Source organism: Anabrus simplex, chromosome 1 (genome assembly GCF_040414725.1).
Source record: "Anabrus simplex isolate iqAnaSimp1 chromosome 1, ASM4041472v1, whole genome shotgun sequence".
NCBI lineage: Eukaryota > Metazoa > Arthropoda > Insecta > Orthoptera > Tettigoniidae > Anabrus > Anabrus simplex.
In genome coordinates this window covers 629297650-629320757 of record NC_090265.1, presented here as the reverse complement: position 1 = coordinate 629320757, position 23108 = coordinate 629297650, and the positions used below count along the sequence as shown (strand labels likewise).

The following is a 23108-nucleotide window of genomic DNA, read 5'->3' as shown; positions in this document are numbered from 1 at the left end:
CTGCAGTATTTCGATATTATCTTCATTTGGATGCCTGAAGAGATTCTCGTTCCAGCAACACATAAACAACTCAAAATGAGTCACCTGGATAATTGATTAAATCTATTTAAACACTATATGAATACAACGAACAAACGTTTTATGAACAAAATCGTAAAATGAATCTCGTGTTAATTCCCTGCTAGCCTACATATCAGTATTGTGTTCCTAGTCTTCAAGAAACTATTCACCCTGTCCTTTTTACTTTTAATAATAAGAATGTTTCTGGTTTTACGATCCACTAGCTACGTTTATGGCTTTTGAACACGCCGAGGTGCTTGAATATTGTCCCATAGGAGTTATTTTCTTCTTTCTTTCTTTCCTTCTCAATCCTATTACCCTAGAGGGTTGGTTATTCCTTCGGACTCAGTGAAGGATCTCATCTATACCGCCACAGGGGCAGTGTACTGGAAAGCGAGATTTTGCGTCGATGATACAACTGGGGAGAATGACCAGTACCTCGTCCAGGCTGCCTCATCTGCTATGATGAACAGGGGTCTTGTTGGCGGGGGATGGGAAGATTGGAAGGGATAGACTAAGAAGGGAGTTCGTTTAAGTGCCGGTATATCTACCGTCACGGCGCTAACGTATTTGAGCACATTCAAATACCACCAATCTGACCCAGGATTGAACCTGCCAACTTGGGTTTAGAAATCCAGTGCCTTAACCGTCTGAGCCATTCTGCCCGACATTTTACTCTTCATGGCACCTCTTAGCTAAGCTAAACATGATATTGTCATCGGTACAGGCAGTGATCGGGAAATAAGGACAAACAAATTTGTGGCGATAAATGAAAAAAGAAAATATATGCCTCAAAGCAAATCAAAGTGTCCGTCCCTGTGGTGTAGTGGTTAGTACGTACCTGCCACCCCCGGAGGCCCGCGTTCAATTCCCGGCTCTGCCACGAAATTTGAAAAATTGTACGAGAGCTGAAACGGGGTCCACTCAGTCTCCGGAGGTCAACTGAGTGGAGGGGGGTTCCATTCCCATCTCAGCCATCCTGGAAATGGTTTTCCGTGGTTTCCCACTTCTTCTCCAGGTAAATGCCGGGTTGGTGCCTATCTTAAGACCACGGCCGCTTCTTTCCCTCTTCCTTGTCTATCCCTTCCAAACTTCACATCCCCCCACAAGGCTCCTGTTCAGCATAGCAGGTGAGGCCGCCTGGGCGATGTACTGGTCCTCGTCCCCAGTTGTATCCCCCGACCGAAAGTCTCACGCTCCAGGACACACTGTCCTTAAGGCGGTACAGATGGGATCCCTCGCTGAGTCCGAGGGGAAAACCAACCCTGGAGGGTAAACGGATTAAGAAAGAAAGAAAGAAAGAAAGAAAGAAAGAAAGAAAGAAAGAAAGAAAGAAAGAAAGAAAGAAAGCAAAGGTAAGCAAAAGCAAAGCGAGAGTAAGCAATGAAGGCCCATGGAAGAGTGGAATGCAAAAGTCGTAACCTGTGACTAAGTGGGAGAGAATGGGTAGCATTATGTCCGGCCGTCTTTGCCTTTGCCTAATGCTCATTTTTGGCTGAGTGAACTTAAGGGCCATGTGTCTCTCCAGAAGTGAAAATCTCGTTTCTTAAATTTTTCGACATTATGACGGGATTCGAAACTACGCCCTTACCGCCTTGTCATAGGGCTCATGTTCGAGACGAAGGGACCTATCCCCAAACTGCTGGTCACTACCATGAAATGCTTCGGTGTACAGAATGAGGTCATCATTAACTGGGACATCCGCAAACAGAAAACTTCAATATCCATCTTACAACATCACTTATATTGCGTTAGTTAGAGATTTACCACCGATTAACTGTTATGTATTCATTTTATCTTAAAACATTAGCTGTAAATTTTTGTACCGAAATCAACTGTTTCATTGGTATTTTTTTTATCAATTTGCGGAACCTTACGAGTCTGAGGAACAACGGCGTATTGGAGATGAAATTTACTTAACAAAATGAACGATATTTCCAGTTTTCAGTAACAACAGCTCAACCTTCCTATTTCGAAATTAATTCGTTTAATAACTTCGTTGTGTCAGCCCAGCACATCTAACTAATTAGATAATCTCATGTGGACTCTAGGTAAAGTGAATAATTTTCGAATAGAATAACATTCAGCAAAATAATTTTGAATTTTATTTAATCCAACATCATCTCTTTTCAACAAGGATATGTCCGACTCGTTGGCTGAATGGTCAGCGTACTGGCCTTCGGTTCAGAGGGTCCCGGGTTCGATTTCCGACCGGGACGGGGATTTTAACCTTAATTGGTTAATTCCAATGGCCCGGGGGCTGGGTGTTTGTGATGTCCCCAGCATCCCTGCAACTCACACACCACACATAACACTATCCTCCACCACAATAACACGCAGTTACCTACACATGGCAGATGCCGCCCACCCTCATCGGAGGGTCTGCCTTATAAGGGCTGCAATCGGCTAGTAATAGCCACACGAAATTAATTAATAAGGATGTGTGAATTCCATGTTCTGGCAATTTTGCACTGACTGAACTACTTTCTAATTAAAAATATGTATATATACCGTATATAAGTTATAAACTTATTCTACATTAGCGTTAAACGCCTATGGTTTTGATATATGTTATTATTATTATTATTATTATTATTATTATTATTATTATTATTATTATTATTATTATTATTATTATTATTATTATTTGTGTCTCAACTCCTAACCTATGAGCGACATAATACATCCCTATAATGGCGGTTCATCCTTGACCTTTTTAGGTTATTTTTCAAGAGTGAACCAAGTGCTCCAATCTATATAAATAAAATTGTAGGGGGTCCGCTGTCTGTAATTTCTTTTGTTTTGCCAATTTTTCAGATATTTATCCGTTTTAGGTCAACTCAAGACCGAATCGGTGGTTTTTATGTTTCGTGTCTGTTTGTTTGTCTGTTTGTCTGTTTGTCTGTTTGTCTGTCTGTTTGTTTGTTTGTCTGTTCCAACATCACGTCGAAACGGCTGGATAGATTTCAACCAAACTTCATATTTAGAGCATACCGATCCCGGGGAAGGTTTCGATATGCATATCATTTTAAAATCTTTGAATAGACGGGGGGTTTATAGGAAAACCAGAATGGTTTTTCCACCATCACGTCGAAACGGCTGGATAGATCTCGACCAAACTTAATATTTAGAGTATACTCATCCCGGGGAAGGTTTTGATATGCATACCATTTTAAAATCTTTGAATATACGGGGGGTTTATAGGAAAACCAGAGTGGTTTTTCCACCATCACGTCGAAACGGCTAGATAGATCTCAACCAAACTTCATATTTAGAGTATACTCATCCCGGGGAAGGTTCGACATGCATATCATTTTAAAATCTTTGAATAGACGGGGGGTTTATAGGAAAATCAGAATGGTTTTTCCACCATCACGTCGAAACGGCTGGATAGATCTCAACCAAACTGCATATTTAGAGTATACTCATCCCGGGGAAGGTTTCGATATGTATATCATTTTAAAATCTTTGAATATACGGGGGTTTATAGGAAAACCAGAATGGTTTTTCCACCATCACGTCGAAACGGCTAGATAGATCTCAACCAAACATCATATTTAGAGTATACTCATCCCGGGGAAGGTTTCGATATGCATGTCATTTTAAAATCTTTGAAAAGACGGGGGGTTTATAGGAAAACCAGAATGGTTTTCCTCCATTGTCTCTTATACTATTGATTTTCTGTAAACTTCGTTCACCGTACGGGAAACGTCTCTTCATTATAAACAACTTTCGTTATGTTCATAATTTACCTTACTCTTCACATGACGGAGAAATTTACAATTGTCCGCTGGTATCATGCTCTGCATTGAGTGACAGACAGACCGACAACGAACCTACAGGTTACCATGGCAAAGTTTGTGACTGCATGCCAGCAGGGAAGTAACGTATTGCCATTTTTCTCATCATGCTTTTAAATTCGTGGTTGTTCCTTGGGTAGAAGACAAGATAGGCGTCAATCGGCCTACCTGCGGGATATTGGCGGAATATCGTTGGTTGTTATAACCACCCTCGAATAGATTAAGTAATAACACCATTAGTCATCTTATTATTATTTGTTTACCTAGGAATCACTGGACCTAAATTTCTCCTCTGTCACCGCTTTATTATATCCATAACTCACACTAGCATAATTTATTGAGGGGCATTTGATTTTCCAATACATTCACTTGGCATTTACATATTTGTCGTTATCCGGCTGTCCTCAGTTATAATATATTTTCTATTAGTTTCAACTTTCTTAACTGTATTATTTTCTTCCTTAATTACGCCGTATGTACGCGAGTGCTACAAACTACTGGATGTATTTCCACCAAGACTCATATTTAGAATACGCCTGTCCTTGACAGGTTTTAGGGCAAATATTGTTTCTAAATCCCTGAACTGACTGGGGGTTTATACGAAACAGAAACTGGATTTTGCACTTCCACAAAATATACACAACCAACGTTAATTTAAATCTACCTGCCTTGGTAGAAATTAATTTCTAAACCTTTTTTCTCATGTGCATCATTTCGATACGAGGATTAATAAGGGAGATATCATTAACGGACCGTTTTTCTGTACAAGTCCCATCGGACTTAACTCACGACCGGGTGCGTGTAAAGCGTATTCCTTACAACTGGAAAACTACTGAAGACATTCGAACCAAAATTTATATTTAGCATCCACCTGTCCAAAGGTAGGTATTAAACGTAAATAACATTTCATGTTCCGGAATGGACTGGCGGTTTATAGGGAACCGAAATGGTGATTTTACTCTTCCACAATATATACAGAACAAGACCAACCTGACTGGAAATCGACCAAACGTGATGGAATTCCACCTCTAAACCATTTTTTCATGTGCATTTTTTCGTCAGGAGGATTAATAAGGGAGATACCATGAATGGTCAGTTTTGCAGGTTAAGTCCAGCGGACATAGCCACAAAGGTGTTTTACATGGAGCAGATTCCTTATTTATATAAATCAAATCGTAACGACTGTGTGCCACTACACTGACTATTTCGGCGAAATTTTCGTACAGCTTTCCATTAAAGGGGTAATAATGACCATCTGCACAATTTTTTGTTTAGTTTCCTGAAAGTCCTAATTTTTAACCGCCTTGCCTAAAATCCAGATTGCGGCATAATCTGCCAGAAGAAAAAAAGAAGATAATTGAAATTTGACAAAATTATACGTTTTAGCCTGTAACGAACGGAAAACATCATAGATTATTACATTTTTCACTTTTTATCCCCGAAGAATATCAAAATATGCAGGCAATTTTAATGATGGTGCAGACCTTCGGAAATTCCTATCACATAACAGATTGCACAATCTCCGTTCAATTTGGAATAATCTACAACCTTGGTCTTATGACTTTTGCCGTATTTGTATCCCTTTTACGCTTGATTTTTCTCTATTAATCGATGTTAAGCCAGTTTGGAATTTTCACAAGCATATTTCATACTTTCGATTACTTACATGAAATACAGAATCTTCAAACTCTTCACGAAAATTGGCCCACCCAGTAGCCATATGTGAGCCAAATGCTATGTATGTAGCTGTCACATAATTATCCGAAAAGTAATGTAATGTGAGATAATCTTACAAAAACGTTACCCTGTTCCACGTTTCTAACTCAGTCTGACCCTAGAATAGATGACATATGATAGGACCAGCCATTTAGGGCACTAAATCCGGCGTGTCTTATAGTATAATTCTTTGTCGATATTACGTACGTTTAGTAGCAGTTAATCTGTAAATCAAGGTCTTCAATATTGTAACCACGCATATACTTTCGTATGTCGATCTATATATATTCACTGATGTCGATTTGTAGCGATCGAGAAAGGGTGGGTCTGCTAATGTAATCAGTACCTCCCACACCGACTTTGACTGGCTGTATAAAAGGGCCCTTCTCCAATTCCTGTGTAACTGTCATTAGTAAGGAAGGTCTACAATTGTAATGAATAGTTCGCTTCTCGATTTGACTTGCAGAAGGCAAGTGAACATGCAGTTTTGTGTAAAACTTCCCTACCCGATTGTGTTTGGCAGAAGGCAAGGTTGCCCGCCATTATAAACAAATGTCCTCATCTAAAATGTGACTAGCATTAGGCATAGTGGCCTGCTATTTTGATGGAAACTCACCAACTTGGTGTGACTGGCAGTAAGCTGGCTGGCAGTAGGAAAATCGGCCTGACATTATAATGATAACGGCACAACTCAATTTTGAATGGTGGTAGGGAATTTGCCTGCCATTATAATAAAATCTCCTCGACTGTAATCTGTTTGGGAGTAGGAAATGGGGCCTGCCATTGTAACGAACACTCCCAACTTGATTGTGACCGCGCAGTAGGCAATGGGGCCTCCAATTATAATGTAAACTTCCCAACTCGATTGTGAATGGCAGTAGGCAAGTGAGCCTGCCGTTATATCACAAATCCGTAACAAACACTTTACATTGGAAACAACGTATGGGGACATCCCCATGCTCTTTCTCGCATAACGCTAAGAGAGATGCAATTTTAAAACAATCTTATTTACTGCATGTACACTGTTTACTTCGATATTCGAATACAATGTTGAACGCCGTAGCGAAGCACGGGTACATTTGCTAGTCCCTAATAAAGGCATAACTATGGATGAGAATTCAAATATTAACCTCACATCTGCAGGTGTAGAGAATCTTACCCAGAACGACCCAAATATCAAGATGAAATGCAAGCACTGTGGACGCTATTTTCAAGGTGCTAGGGGTTTGGGTGTACACATCAGCAAAGCGCATCCGGATGTCCAAGGATGTCGATCGACAAACGAAGAATAAAATTCCCCTCGGTAACACATGTTCCTCAGACGAAGTATCGAACGTTGTACCGCCTGTTTCCTGTATGTCAAATTACACGGTCTTGGGCACATTCAAGACTGATATGCAAAACTGGAAAAAGCTATTCCAGGATGGTATTAATAATTCCACGTTTTCGAATTGGGTAAATGACTTCTCCGACTAACTTGCGAAAACAATTGTTGTCTTCCCTGGACTTAAACACCATGCCAGAAGGTTTTATGGCTTGAGGAAAAACAAAAGCAACTTACACATTCAGAGGAATTATGCAAAATCGTCAAATTTCGAAAGACAATCTAAAAGAGATATGGCAAAAAACAAGAAAAGTATGCCTATCAGCTAACACAATTTCAATACTACAATCAGAGAAGAAAAGCAGTTCGCAGAGTACTGGGAAATAATGGAAACAATGCAAAATTCCTATTCGTGACGTTGAAAACCATTTCTCTTCTCTCTATTCAACTAGTAACGATTGTATACGAAATGATTGTCCAAGTTCATTGTCCGCATCAGAACGAATCGCTTTGGATGACATCTATCAACTCAACAGCTCTAAGGAAGAGGTCATTTTCGCAGTGAAAGGTATAGCTGTTGATACATCGCCTGGACCAGATCATGTGTTGATGAGGGTTGTGAAAGATGATTCCGTGTGTGATATTATTGCTATAATAGCAACGAGAATGTTAATAACGTCCCACGTCCCTGCGTGTTTGCAAAAGTCAAGAACTGTCTTGATCTATAAGTCAGGCGATGAGAAAGTTGCGTCAAATTGGAGGCCCATTTCCATCTGTTCAGTTTTACGTAGAGTTATCGAGAGAGTTCTACATCGCCGGTTGAGAGAATTCGTGACATTCAGTGATAATTAGAGGGGATTCACTGCCTCACCCGGCACGATAACCAATACTTCATTGCTACAGTCGATTCTGGCGAAGGCAAAGAACGAGAAACCTTATGAAACTATAGTCTTCCTGGATATCCAAAAGGCATTTGATAACATTGGCCATGACCATCTGAGAAGAGCTCTAGAAAATTTTGCTGCTCCATCTAAACATGTCCAGCTAATCCTCTCGCTTCAAGAGGGCAATACAACCCAAATTGAATCCAACTACTCGAGAACTAAGAGCATAAAACTGAGGAGAGGCGTTTTTCAAGGTTCGCCATTGTCACCTACGCTTTATAATAACGCAACGGACCATATTCTGAATGAACTCTTAGAGGAATATATAGCTAGAGAATATGGGTTTCCACTTGTAGAAGGTCTGAAGCCTCCACAGTACTGGGATTCGCCGATGACACTGTTATTGTTGGTAAAGACAAAGCTTCTGCACTAGATCTGACTGAAATAGCAATGAGAAGATTCAGAGAGATAGCTCTGAACATCAACATGTCTAAATCAGTGTCTATCAATATATCTGAAGGTCAGCTTACTGACGGCCTAATACACTGACTGACAGAGCAAATGCAACACCAAGGAGGAGTGGTTCGAAAGGGATGAAAGTTGGGGAAAAAACAGAGACGGCACGGACGAATAATTGATGTTTATTTCAAACCGATATGCAGGTTACACAATGCGCACGGCATCGACTCAGTAGGATGTAGGACCACCGCGAGCGGCGATGCACGCAGAAACACGTCGAGGTACAGAGTCAATAAGAGTGCGGATGGTGTCCTGAGGGATGGTTCTCCATTCTCTGTCAACCATTTGCCACAGTTGGTCGTCCGTACGAGGCTGGGGCAGAGTTTGCAATCGGCGTCCAATGAGATCCCACACGTGTTCGATTGGTGAGAGATCCGGAGAGTACGCTGGCCACGGAAGCAACTGTACACCTCGTAGAGCCTGTTGGGAGATGCGAGCAGTGTGTGGGTGGGCATTATCCTGCTGAAACAGAGCATTGGGCAGCCCCTGAAGGTACGGGAGTGCCACCGGCCGCAGCACATGCTGCACGTAGCGGTGGGCATTTAACGTGCCTTGAATACGCACTAGAGGTGACGTGGAATCATACGCAATAGCGCCCCAAACCATGATGCCGCGTTGTCTAGCGGTAGGGCACTCCACAGTTACGGCCGGATTTGACCTTTCTCCACGCCGACGCCACACGCGTCTGCGGTGACTATCACTGACAGAACAGAAGCGTGACTCATCGGAGAACACGACGTTCCGCCATTCCCTCATCCAAGTCGCTCTAGCCCGGCACCATGCCAGGCGTGCACGTCTATGCTGTGGAGTCAATGGTAGTCTTCTGAGCGGACGCCGGGAGTGCAGGCCTCCTTCAACCAATCGACGGGAAATTGTTCTGGTCGATATTGGAACAGCCAGGGTGTCTTGCACATGCTGAAGAATGGCGGTTGACGTGGCGTGCGGGGCTGCCACCGCTTGGCGGCGGATGCGCCGATCCTCGCGTGCTGACGTCACTCGGGCTGCGCCTGGACCCCTCGCACGTGCCACATGTCCCTGCGCCAACCATCTTCGCCACAGGCGCTGCACCGTGGACACATCCCTATGGGTATCGGCTGCGATTTGACGAAGCGACCAACCTGCCTTTCTCAGCCCGATCACCATACCCCTCGTAAAGTCGTCTGTCTGCTGGAAATGCCTCCGTTGACGGCGGCCTGGCATTCTTAGCTATACACGTGTCCTGTGGCACACGACAACACGTTCTACAGTGACTGTCGGCTGAGAAATCACGGTACGAAGTGGGCCATTCGCCAACGCCGTGTCCCATTTATCGTTCGCTACGTGCGCAGCACAGCGGTGCATTTCACATCATGAGCATACCTCAGTGACGTCAGTCTACCCTGCAATTGGCATAAAGTTCTGACCACTCCTTCTTGGTGTTGCATTTGCTCTGTCAGTCAGTGTATCTATCTTTGGTGGAGATATAAAAGCGATATCGCAAGATGAGTCCATAAGAATCTCGGAGTGAACTTTCGGAACGGAATTACCTTTCACACACACAGAACGATACAGGATCTGCTCCTCACCAGGCGAGTTAGCCGTGCTGTTAGAGGCGCGCGGCTGTGAGCTTGCATCCGAAAGACAGTGGGTTTGAACCCCACTGTCGGCAGCCCTGAGGATAGTTTTCCGTGGTTTCCCATTTTCACACCAGGAAAATGCTGGGACTGTACGTTTATTAAGGCCACGGCCGCTTCCTTTCAACTTCTAGGCCTTTCCTATCCCATCGTTGCCGTAAGACTTATCTGTGTCGGTGCGACTTAAAAGCCACTAGCAAAAAAAGGATCTACTGTAGTCTCAAATTGGAGTCACTGTCTTCTCCTCTCCTTCATGCAGATCAAAAGTTCACCGTCATAAATTCTTCCATTGATTTATCCATTTCAGACAGTCGCGCTAAACTGTATTCCTCTGAAATTTCTGAAAGACAGCGACAAAATGATCAAATGCACGCTGAAAGAAATCCTTCAGCTTCCTGCCGACACACCTGATGGTTTGAACACAGGAAGTTCAAAGATCACAGTGGGAAGCTGTCCTGTAATAGATTTGCGCCCTTGTTACCCTACAAATAAAAGGCAACCCTTATATTTTTGAAAGTAGGAATCTCTCCGAGGAGAGTAATAAATGCCTACAAAACCTGCGCATTTCACCTTGCGTCAGCTTATTAAATTCCATAAATGGTCTTTTGGATTCCAAAAAAATATGACAATTACTGAGATATCAGGAATTTAAAAAATGGTGTCAGATTCCTCAAAATGGATAAGGTGTTATCTTATTTAAAGAAAACCTTTCAGCGAATAGTTGGATAATACACTATGATGGCCTGTCTTGCACTGACTGGCGTGATGCTCTAAAGATGGCCGCTAACGTCGCAGCCGTTCGAGCCGTGCCAGGCAGATCCCAGGACAATAACCGTTGTCGGCATTGCCACAACGAGACAGAAACCCTTTCTCATGTCCTGGGATACTGTCCCTACGGCGAAACCTTGCGACTTACTAGACACCATCCCATACGAAGCTCCGTCGCTCAGTCTTTGCGAGACGCTGGTTATACAGTTCACGAAGAGGTCCATGAATTATCGGAGAACGGCAGTACACGCAAGATTGATATGATAGCCTTAAAAAATAACACCAATGGATATATCATTGATCCTACGGTTCTGTTTGAATCGCACGCTGATCAGCCCAGCGAAAGCATCTACGAACCATCCCCTGCTACCGACGTGAATACGGACTGGATAACATCGAGGTTATAAGCAACATGATAGGCGCGAGAGGAAAAATTCCTAAGTTCTTCGAAGAATTCCGATCAAGGTTCAGTCTATCAGAGTCGTTAACAAAAACCATGGTTCTCAAAGCCTTGAAAGGCTCACTGTCCATACTCAGAAATCATTTATATAGCCATAAATGTAGTATATTTTTTTCCTCAAGGGCAACCTCTTTATGGGGGAAGTGTTTATTCTTTCTGAATAAATTTCAAGACCGTCTCTACCACCTCAAGGGCAGTAACCTGGAGCCTGAGACATTTTTGACAGAGGGTGAGGTACAAATGAGAGAGAGGACTAGTACCTCGCCATGGCCGCCTCACCTGCTACGCTAAACAGGTGTTTTGTGGGAGATGAGAAGATTAGAAGGAATGGGTAAGGAACGGGCAAAGAAGCGGCCGTGGCCTTAAGTTAGGTACCATCCCGGCATTTACACGAAGGATAAGTGAGGAAACCACGGAAAATCACTTCGAGGATGGATGAGGTGGAAATTCATCTCCTTCTACTCAGTTGATCTCCCGAGGCTGAGTGGACCCCGTTCCAACCCTAGTACCGAGCCGTATCCTGCCGGCCCATAATAATAATTAGAATATTATTTGACCCAATATGTAAAATGTATTCATAAAAGTTACAGTCTAACATGTTAAAGCATCATATCCCAAGATAGTTGATACCGGATGTTGAGCAAGACAGTTAGTCGCTGGATATTGCTTCATATTTCCGTATGACCGTGAGAAAAGATAGCGTACCCAAGCGCTGGCAAGGATCGACACGTGTATTAGATGCTGACCAAGCAAGATATTTCAGCCAATGGGAACTTAAGGAGTTGGCAAACCTGGAGGCTACACCGCGCCAAATCTAAATTCCAGGATGACCAACGTGCTCAGTTGATAAAGTCAGTTTCTGTAGGTAATCGGTTTTCCACAGTTTCAGAAGTCAGATAATTTGGAAATGTAATATAAAAAATTGGTGGAAGAGATTTGCTAGTGTTTGAGCTGTGTTTTGTAAATATATCACAATAAGTATTGTATCATCATATATGACGAACTCTCTGATTGGTGGTTGGATCAGACACCCGGGAACCCCAGCATTAATGGCGTCACCGAAGCCTCCTCAGTAACCTTAGCTCTGGAGAGCGTCACTCTGTGTTAAATGCTTGGAAAGTGTGGAAGCACAAACTTTGATTGGTGATCGTGATTAACGTGGTGTTATTCCAGTAACAGTAACTGGTTCTCAATGATACTTTAAATTGTGCTGTTGCAATATTTTACTGTACTTGAGTAAATGGAATAGTATAATTTTGGCAGAGTTTACTTTCAATCGATAAAGACGGTGTTTAGTGACCGCTGAGTAACAAGTGTAGTGGAAACGTGCTATTGTTTCACTATTTCGCGACGGGCGCGTTTTCGCGTGGAACTTCCGTAACGAACCGTGTGCTGCTTTTCAAACTGTATTTTTACCCTTTAAGTGAAGTGTGTAATATATATGTGAATCAGTGTGTTTAGCTGATCTTGTAAAGAGTAAGGGTATTTCGGCTCGCAGCATTAAGCAGCGAAGATATTATCAACTATAGTCTTCTGTGTTCCAGTGAATTATTTTCCAGCAAGATGATGGATATGCCTGCAGAGGAAGGAAGTGCATTCACACATGTTAATGCTGTGATTAACATGGTGTAGATTCCTAAATCAGTGGGGATGTAAGCTGCTATCCTGGTATCTCGAGAGTCGTCATGTAAATACAGTAAGGCGCATGTGTTATTTATGGCATGATATGTAAATTATGTTAAGGTACTAGGGCAGTGTAGATAGAATTTTTAATTTTGATGTAAAGTAAGCCTGACGGCATGTGTTTGTTTAATTTTGTTACTATGATAGATTCGGATACGAGAATAATGCATGTTTATTTTATTTTCATTTTGCTTTATGATTAGATGTTTGGGAAAATGAGGGATTGATAGGATCAGTTGTTGTTTATTTGTGTATGTTATTTAGCGTAGGATATTCCGAGTTTTCCTTAAATATATGCTAGAAGGGCTAGATCGACATGTTCATTTTTATACAACGTTAAACACGTATTAGTTCATTTTATTTCGGTTATTCAGAGAGACAGATATAGCTATTCTGCATGATGCATGGTTTTACAGAAGCTGATTGAAGGAGCTGCAGAACGTCGTTGTTAAAATAAGATCTTTGAAGTTAAGTTGGATTCTGTTTGCCTGATGGTCTGCCAAGGACTCGAACTGCGTCTCATTACGTGGAAAGGCCAGTGGGATTCATGAGAAATAATGAGATTAAGATTGCATGCTGAATTATAATGTATTGGTGCAGGCCGATTGTATGCCTGACAAGATAAAGAGTATTGTGCAGATGTGTGTGCCTGCCTAGTGTCTTCTGAGTGTATATTGTGATCAGAATGGACAGTGTTAATTCCAGACTATTGAGTCTGATGTTGTTAAATGGCCCAAGCATGCTAAGAAGGAATGAATATACGTGAGTTTTCGTGTAGCCGATGAAAGGCGTTATCTCATGGCAAGCTGATTTCTGGCCTGTGTTTATCTGTAAGTGTGAAGGAGACAGTATTTCCTTGTGGCGGCCTCGGGAGACAAAATCCAATCTTTAGCATAGTGGAGTTCAACATTTCTTTTCAGCCCGTAATCTACCCGGAAGTACATGACGGATGATCGCGCTGTTGAGCGCTCAAACGCAGCAGAAAGAGGCAATGTTGCCCATTGCTTTCTTCATGATATCAAGGGTTATTTATATGTTTTTCCCTTACAGGATGATGTTTTACATTATTATTTGTGATTGTATACCTTGTCTCGTTGTTTTTAAAGGGAACAGCCCGAGTGCTGAAGTATTGTTGGTTTATCTAGTTCTGTCTAGATCTCTTGCAGTGAACCGGGATTCACATTAGAATCAGTGTAGCATTTAAGATTTTACTCGATATCCGATGTATATATATATGTTTAGTTTGATTATTTGAATTGTTGTAAATACAGTATAGGATATGCCCCTAGTATTTTGCATAACTTACCTAGCGTCCATTGCGTCTTAATTATTTTTCTTTTCGTCGTAACTTTTCTTTATAATGTAACTTTTATTTAATTGTAATTTCGGCGACTCTCGGGAGTAACTTAACTTTTGAAACCGTATCGTTGGGATACGATAGTGTGAAACTCCATACGGAAATACCACATGTCAGTGTTTGCGTACGCTTGTTGCCATACAATATAAACATTGGACTATAAGAAGAAACTCAGTCTTGATTTATATAAATGTTCTTTGTTGAACTTGTTTTTTTTAATGTCAAATTTGGTATAATCATTCAATTAACGTTTCTAATTTCGATTTATTTCAATACTTTGAGTTCATTTTTTTACAAATTATTATTTTTCTTGATTTAATTATTTTCATGTGATATGATCGGGGATATTTATTAATAAATCCATTTTACCCCCTATGATTGTTTCTCATTCGTGTTATACCTCCATTTCCTGTCATTGATTGCTATTTTAGTGTAGAACTTCGACTTTTTATCCTGACCCAATCGACAACCAACCCACACTCTGCCCAACCCTGAGTTAGTCGGATGTTCATACAGGAATGGAGGCATTATCCTAGAGGGTATTTACCCCTGGGTACGGTACAGTACCACTTCTCAAATTTCATGACAGAGCCGGGAATCGAACCCCACCTCCGGGGTTGGCAGCTAATCTCACCAACCACTACATCACACCGACGGACTAAAATAATATTCCCACCTACAATTATGCAAGGAGCTGAAACATAGCCAGTGACAAAGAAAAATAGACAATTAGGGTTCATTACGCAAACACCGGTCGAGGCCGAATTCATTTAATACTACAAGTAAGAACCTCAGATCAGACGTTACAACAACACCTTTCGGGGCCGATTTCATTTATTCCATCTTATTAATAACCTCTGTTGGGCCCAAATTCACATCTCGCCGGGATGAGTATCCAAAGCGGTGTAGCGTTGGCCTTCTGGGCTGAAGTTTGTGGGTTCGATTTCCAGACCAGTGCGGTGGTATTTGAAGGTGCTCAAATACGTACTTTTTTTTGCTATTTGCTTTACGTCGCACTGACACAGATAGGTCTTATGGCGACGATGGGACAGGAAAGGCCTAGGAATTGGAAGGAAGCGGCCTTGGTCTTAATTAAGGTACAGCCCCGGCATTTGCCTGGTGTGAAAATGGGAAACCATGGAAAACCATCTTCAGAGCTGCCGACAGTGGGGATCGAACCCACTATCTCCCGATTACTGGATACTGGCCGCACTTATAGGGCGGGTGCAGCTATCGAGCTCGGTCAAATACACTGCTGTTTGTAGAAAGTGAAACACTCGGAAGCAATGATCTGAAACACGTCAAAATCAGAGGACGTATGTAAGAGTGGAACCATAATACGTGATTTCAATTACAGAGAGATGGCGTGCACGTAGGCTCAGCAGTGCCCTTCTGTGAGTGACCGGCAAGGACAGTGTTACGCAACGCTCAGTCAGTGCGGAGCCGTCATACGAAGTGGAAACGTGTACCTAAGTGCCACTATGCCTCACCGTCATCACAGGAGGGAATATCAGCATGTGAGTGCGTTCGAACGGGGCAGAATGATAGGATTCCTGGAGATGGGTCTGTCGTACCGTGATATTGCGGCTCGTACAGGGTACGCTGCTTCAACGGTGAGGCGTATGTGGAACCAGGGAGATAAGAGGGCCGTACACAGCGCCGACAGGGTACTGAACGACACAATGTGACCACAGCGCGACATAACCGCCATCTTGTCCGCTTGGCCGTAACGGACAGAACAGCTTCGTCCACGGTGTTGGCTCGACGTTGGAGCACTGCAACGGATGTGGGGATGTCTGTATCGACGGTTCGACGCCGTCTTCTGAGGGCCGGACAAGTGGCACGCATGCCATTGCGCAGGCTTCCATTGATCAGCAACCACCAACGCCGTAGACTGCAAAGGGCACGTGAACACCGACACTGGCGTGCTGAGTGGCAAAATGTAGTGTTTTGGGACGAGTCCCGCTTCAACTTGTCCTACAGTGATGGCCGCATACGCGTTAGACGCCGCCGTGGTGAACGCCATCGGGCAGACTGCATTGTTGAGCGGCGTAGCGGACAAACGCCAAGTGTGATGGTTTGGGGTGCAATTGCCTATAACATGCGATTTCGCCTTCTACGTCTTGAGGACAGTCTGAACAGCTACCGCTACATCAGGGAGGTTTTACAGCCCGAGGCACTACCCTTCCTGCAGGCCGCTCCAGACGTCATATTCCAACAGGACAATGCCCGGCCGCATGAGGCGAGGAATGTGCAAGCCTCCTTCGAAGAACGACGGATACCACTGCTTCCCTGGCCTACCCGTTCGCCGGATATGTCACACATTGAACATGTCTGGGATATGGTCGGTCGGCACCTTGTTCGTTCAGATCCTCCTGCTTGGCTGTTAATGATTTATGGACGCGTCTACAAACCGCGTGGCAGAATTTTCCCAGCAGCATATTCAGGCGCTCTTTGATTCCATGTCACGACGTCTAGCGGCTCTGATTGCAGCGCGTGGTGGCGCTACGCAGTACTGAATTTCCACGGTCACCGTGCATGTACAGTTCTGTAATTGTAATCATTTGTGTCTTGTCATATCCCTAATATGTGGAATAAATTGCATTGTGATCACAGCTGCCAGTTTTGGTGTTTCACTTTCTACAAACAGCAATGTACGTACGCCAACTTCGCGTCAGTGTATATTTATCGGCACGTAAAATCATGCAAGACAAAATTCCGGTACGTCGGCGTCTCCAAAACCGTAAATAGAAGTTAATGGTACTTACATTTATTATTATTACGGTATTATTATTATTATTACTTATTTATTTATTTATTTATTTATTTATTTATTTATTTATTTATTTATTTATTTCTTAATCTGCTTACCTTCCAGGGTTGGTTTTTCCCTCGGACTCAGCGAGGGATCCCACCTTTATCGCCTCAAGGGCAGTGTCCTGGAGCTTCAGACTCTGGTTCGGGGGATACAACTGGGGAGGATGACCAGTACCTCGCCAAGGCGGCCTCACCTGCAATGCTGAACAGGGAAGGGATAGAGTAGGAAGAGGGAAGGAGGCGGGCGTGGCCTTAAGTTAGGCACCATCCCGGCATTTGCCTGGAGGAGAAGTGCGAAACCACGGAAAACCACTTCCAGGATGGCTGAGGTGGGAATCGAACCCTCCTCTACTCAGTTGACCTCCCGAGGCTGAGTGGACTCCGTTCCAGCCCTGTACTATTTTCAAATTTCGAACCCGGGCCTCTGGTGGTGGCAGCTAATCACACTAACCACTACACCACAGATGCGGACATTATTATTATTATTATTATTATTATTATTATTATTATTATTATTATTATTATTATTATTACTTTTTCCCGATGCTCTGGCTGATGGTAAAGCGTACTGGCCTTCGGTTCAGAGGTCCCCGAGTTTGATTCTCGGGTGGGCCAGGGATTTTAATCACGTCCCGATAGTCCCTCTACCTTGTATGCCTGCGTTCCTCTTAACAGTTCTGCTTAATGTTCAAATACACTTCAACTAAACTTCAGTTACACACAACATATCGCACAAGAAAATCGCCACAGAAAGTGAATACATCTCGCCATATAGCGTCGGGGTCAGGAATGGCATCCAGCTGTTAACTAGGCTAAATCCACTAAATGTGCCGACCTCAGTTCTTCTTTCTTAACATGTTTACCCTCCAGGGTTGGTTTTTCCCTCGTACTCAGCCAGGGATCCCACCTCTACCGCCTCAAGGAGAGTGTCCTTGAGCGTGAGACATTGGGTCAGGGGATACAACTGGGGAGGATGACCAGTACCTCGCCCAGGCAGCCTCACCTGCTATGCTGAACAGGGGCCTTGCGGGAGGGGGGGGGGGGAGATAGGAAGGGATAGACAAGGAAGAGGGAAGGAAGCCGCCGTGGCCTTAAGTTAGGTACCATCCCGGCATTTGCCTGGAGGAGAAGTGGGAAAGCAGGAAAACCACTTCCAGGATGGCTGAAGTGGGAATCGAACCCCCCTCCACTCAGTTAGCCTTCCGAGGCTGAGTGGACCCCGTTCCAACTCTCATACCACTTTTCAAATATTCGTGGTGTAGTGGCTAGTGTGATTAGCTGCCACCCCCTAGAGGTCCCGGTTCGAATCCAGGCTCTGCCACGAAATTTGAAAAGTGGTACGAGGGCTGGAACGGGTCCACTCAGCCTCGGGAGGTCAACTGAGTAGAGGTGGGTTCGATTCCCACCTCAGCGATCCTGGAAGTGGTTTTCCGTGGTTTCCCACTTCTCCTCCAGGCAAATGCCGGGATGGTACCAAACTGAAGGCTACTGCCGCTTCCTTCCCTTTCCTTGTCTATTCCTTCCAATCTTCCCATCCCCTCGCAAGGCCCCTGTTCAGCATAGCAGGTGAAGCCGCCTGGGCGAGGTACTGGTCATCCTCTCCAGTTGCATCCCTCTGACCCAAAGTCTGAAGCTCCAGGACACTGCCCTTGAGGCGGTAGAGGTGGGATCCCTCGCTGAGTCCGAAGGAAAAGTCAACCCTGGAGGGTAAGCAGATTAAGAACAAATATAAAGAAAGACAGGAAGTGAAAGGTGCTGAAGAAGCGCTTGAATGAACGTCGAACGATTGAAAAGAATGTACGCGTCATAGCCATTCAAATAACTAGAACGTTGTTGGTGTGATGACTCTCTTTCCTCTACTTCGGCAGCAACGGCGATGGTGGTGTAATGGTGAGCATAGTTGCCTTCCAAGCAGTTGATCCGGGTTCGATTCCCGGCCATCGCACTTTTTTTATTTCCCTTAAACTAAAACCCACACACAGTATTAGTTCCCTGAAGGGTGGAGACATGTTAGAATGTACAGTCACTTAAGGTTGCTGCTTGTTGTTTTAAGGGGCCTAACATCGAATGTCACTTAAGGAAGAATTGAGTGCATGATATTGTATACATTCCTTGCAAGTAGACTTTTCTCAGAAAAATTGAACTTCCAGTTACAATGTTTGTTGTGTGTATCCACAGGGTTTGTATCCACACGGGAAGTGAATTACAGTATATCTTGATACATTAAATTTAAGTCTAATAAAATATCAATTGCGACAACGTACAATACTTAGGGCACATTCTATTTCCGAGCGTGTTTACGTTATGGTTATTCCACTACACGACTTTAAAAGCATGTTACCACTTCTTTAGAGGAAGAAGCAATGTTTGTTGCACTTCGATGCAAACTCCATTCAAAAATGGCTGGTGATTAAGAGGTTCCCAGTCCCTTACTTGAAGCAACAGCAACAACTTCCTCTCGGCCAGAATTAGATGAGAATGACGGATAGATAGAGAATGCCTTTATTTGTGGTTATTTGTAGTTATAGTTCGGTTGTTTTAATAATAATAATAATAATAATAATAATAATAATAATAATAATAATAATAATGATCCGCCTCTGTGGTGTATTTGTTAGTGTGATTAGCTGCCAGCCCTGGAGGGCCGGGTTTAATTCCCGGCTCTACCACGAAATTTGAAATGTGGTGCAAGGGCTGGAACGGGGCCTACTCGGCCTCAGGAGGTCAATTGAGTAGAGGGGGGTTCAAATCCTACCTCAGCCATCCTCGAAGTGGTTTTCCGTGGTTTCCCACTTCTCCTCCACGCAAATGCCGGGATGGTACCTAAATTAAGGACACGGTCACTTCCTTCTTCGATCCTTGCACATCAGTTCCATTCTTCCCATCCTCCACAAGGCATAACAGGTGAAACCGCCTTGGCAAGGTACTGGTCTCCTTCCCAGTTGTAACCCGACTTAAAGTCTCACGCTCGAAGGCACTACCCTTGAGGCGGTAGAAGTGGGATCCGTCGCTGAGTCCGAGGAAAAAACAAACAACCAATGAGGGTAAACTAATTAAGAAATAATAATAATAATGATAGACAAGTAAGAGGGAAGGAAGCGGCCGTGGTCTTAATTTAGGTACCATCCCGTCATTTGCATGGAGGAAAAGTAGAAAACCACGGTAAACCACTTTGAGGATGGATGAGAGGGAATCAAACCCCCTCTACTCAGTTGCCCTCCCAAGGCTGATTGGACACCGTTCCAGCCTTCGTACCACTTTTCAAACTTAATGGCAGAGCCTGAATCGACCCCGGGCCTCCGGGGATGGCAGCTAATGACACAATCCACTACACCATAGAGGCGGACACTGGAAAATATAACAGTTGTTTTAAGCGGAATAATAATAATAATAATAATAATAATAATAATAATAATAATAATAATAATAAGCGGGTTCAATTCTACTGTAGTTCAGTGGAGTTATATTTGAAGCTGATGAAATACACCAGCCTCGTATCGGTAGATTTACTAACACGCAGTCTGGCTCCATGGCTAAATGGTTAGCGTACTGGCCTTTGGTCACTAGGGTCCGGGGTTCGATTCCCGGCAGGGTCGGGATATTTAACCATAATTAGTTAATTTATGTGGCTCGGGGGCTGAGTGTATGTGTCGTCTTCATCATCATTTCATCCTCTTCACGATGCGCAGGTCGCCTATGGGAGTCAAGTCAAAAGACCTGCATCTGGTTAGCCGAACTTGTCCTCGGACATTCCCGGCACTTAAAGCCATACGCCATTTCATTTCATTTACTGACACGTAAATCTCCTACAGGGCAAATGTCCTGCACCCCGACGTCTCTCAAAATCGTAAAAGTAGTTTTAGGACATAAGGCCACTAAATTATTATTATTATTATTATTATTATTATTATTATTATTATTATTATTATTATTATTATTATTATTATTATTATTTATTGTGTTTTATATCAGTTTGTGCAGTGCTCTGGCTGATCTGATGGTCAGCGTACTGGCTTCGGTTCATAGGGCCCAGTGTTTGATTCCTGGTTGGTCCGTGGATTTGAATCACGTCTTGGTAGTCCCCCTACCTTGAAGGTTGGGTGTCTGTGTTCGTCTTTAATACTCATGTTCAATTACACACAACACATCACACGAAGAAACCACCACAGAAACACGCAACATTGAATACATCGCGCCATATGCGGCTGGTGTCGGGGAAGGCATTCGCCCGTATAACTAGGCTGAATACATTAAGTGCCGATTTCAGCTAATTGAGAAAATGCCAGGAAGAAGTAGTATTTTATAATAGTTTACATTACAAGACGTCAACTTGCCCTGGAACTACAGAAGTGCTGAACACCATCCTTCAGACACTGTTCATAGCTTTTTAAATTGTACAGGAAGTGAAAGGTGCTGAAGAAGCGCTCGAATGCACGCCGCACGATTGAAAGGAATGTACACGTCATAGCCATCCAAGTAACTGGAACGTTGTTGGTGTGATGTCTCTCTTTCCTCTACTTTAGCAGCAAGTGCGATGGTGGTGTAATGGTGAGCATAGTTGCCTTCCAAGCAGTTGATCCGGGTTCGATTCCCGGCCATCGCACGGATATTTTTATTCCCAAGAAACTAAAATTCCCACACACCGTATTATTGAAATTTGAAAATATGTACAGCCACTTACAAAAAATGACTGAACTCATGGTATTGCATAAGTTCCTCGCAGGTACACTTTCGTCAGAAAAATTGAACCTTTGGTTATAATTTAGACCGCCTCTGTGGTGTAGTAGTTAGTGTGATTAGCTGCCACCCCCCGGAGGCCAAGGTTCGATTCCCGGCTCTGGCACGAAACTTGAAAATTGGTACGAGGGCTGAAACGGGGTCCATTCAGCCTCATGAGGTCAACTGAGTAGAGGTGGCTTCGATTCCCACCTAAGCCATTCTCGAAGTGGTTTTCCGTCTTTTCCCCACTTTTCCTCCAGGCAAATTCCGAAATGGTACCTAACTTGTCAGGGCCGTTTCCTTCCCTCTTCCTTGTCTATCCCTTCTAATTACCCCCCCCCCACAAGGCCCCTGTTCAGCATAGCAGGTGATATGACCCCTGGGCTAGATATTGGTCCTCCTCCCCAGTTGTATCCCCGACTCAAAGTCTCACGCTCCACGACACTGCCCTTGAGGCGGTAGAGGTGAGATACCTCGCTGAGTCCGAGAGAAAGACCAACCCTGGAGGGTAAAGAGATTAAGAAAGGAAGAAGGAAAGAAAGAGAGCAAGAAAGAAAGAAATAAGTTATAATTTAATAAATATGAATGCTCTCTCCCCAGCTGGTGGTTATCCGTGACTGGGAGAGAAAAGAGCCTTATTCATTCATGCATCCATGAATTGAGTCATTCATCTTCATTCATTTATTCATTCATGCCTGCATTCATTCACTCATGTATTCAAAAATGTATGTCTTCTCCCTAGTTAGTGGTTATCTTAGTGGTTATCCGTAACTGAGAGGAAATTATTTTTTATTCATTTATGCATGCATGCCTGAATTTATTCATCGCTGAAGAAGAGAACACATCTACTTCTCGAAAAATGTACGATAGTGGTATGAATTAAATTGGTAAGCAGTGTATAGTCTACTAATTTTATAATAAATTGTATTGACAGGCGGACCTATATTAGCCCTGTTTCTCACAGGTTGGTGAATCTTTAACAGTCAGTACCGATCTAATACTCTATTGATCCGTTTACTCCCCAGGGTTGGTTTTTCCCTCGGACTCAACGAGGGATCTCCCCTCCACCGCTTCAAGGGCAGTGTCCTGGAGCGCGAGACTATGGGTCAGGGGGTAAAACTGGAAGGGAGGACCAGTTCCTCGCCCTGGCGGCCTCACCTGCTATGCTGAACAGGAGCTTAATAGGGGATGGAAGATTGGAAGGGATAGATACGGAAGAGGAAAGGAAGCGGCCGTAGCCTGAAGTTAGGTACCATCCCGGCATTTGCCTGAAGGAGAAGTGGGAAACCACGAAAACCACTTCCAGGATGGCTTAGGTGGGAATCGAACCCACCTCTACTCAGTTGACCTCCCGAGACTGAGTGGACCCCGTTCCAGACTTTGTATCA

The 23108-nt window shown here is 43.6% G+C and overlaps 2 non-coding genes across 2 annotated transcripts; both read left to right on the top strand.

Moving 5' to 3' along the window:
- The first annotated feature begins 18874 nt into the window (after window positions 1-18874).
- Window positions 18875-18946, top strand: TRNAG-UCC (transfer RNA glycine (anticodon UCC)). The gene has a single exon. It is a non-coding gene; the product is annotated as a tRNA-Gly (tRNA).
- A 2586-nt stretch (window positions 18947-21532) lies between these two features.
- Window positions 21533-21604, top strand: TRNAG-UCC (transfer RNA glycine (anticodon UCC)). Its single transcript has one exon. It is a non-coding gene; the product is annotated as a tRNA-Gly (tRNA).
- The last annotated feature ends 1504 nt before the right edge of the window (window positions 21605-23108 follow it).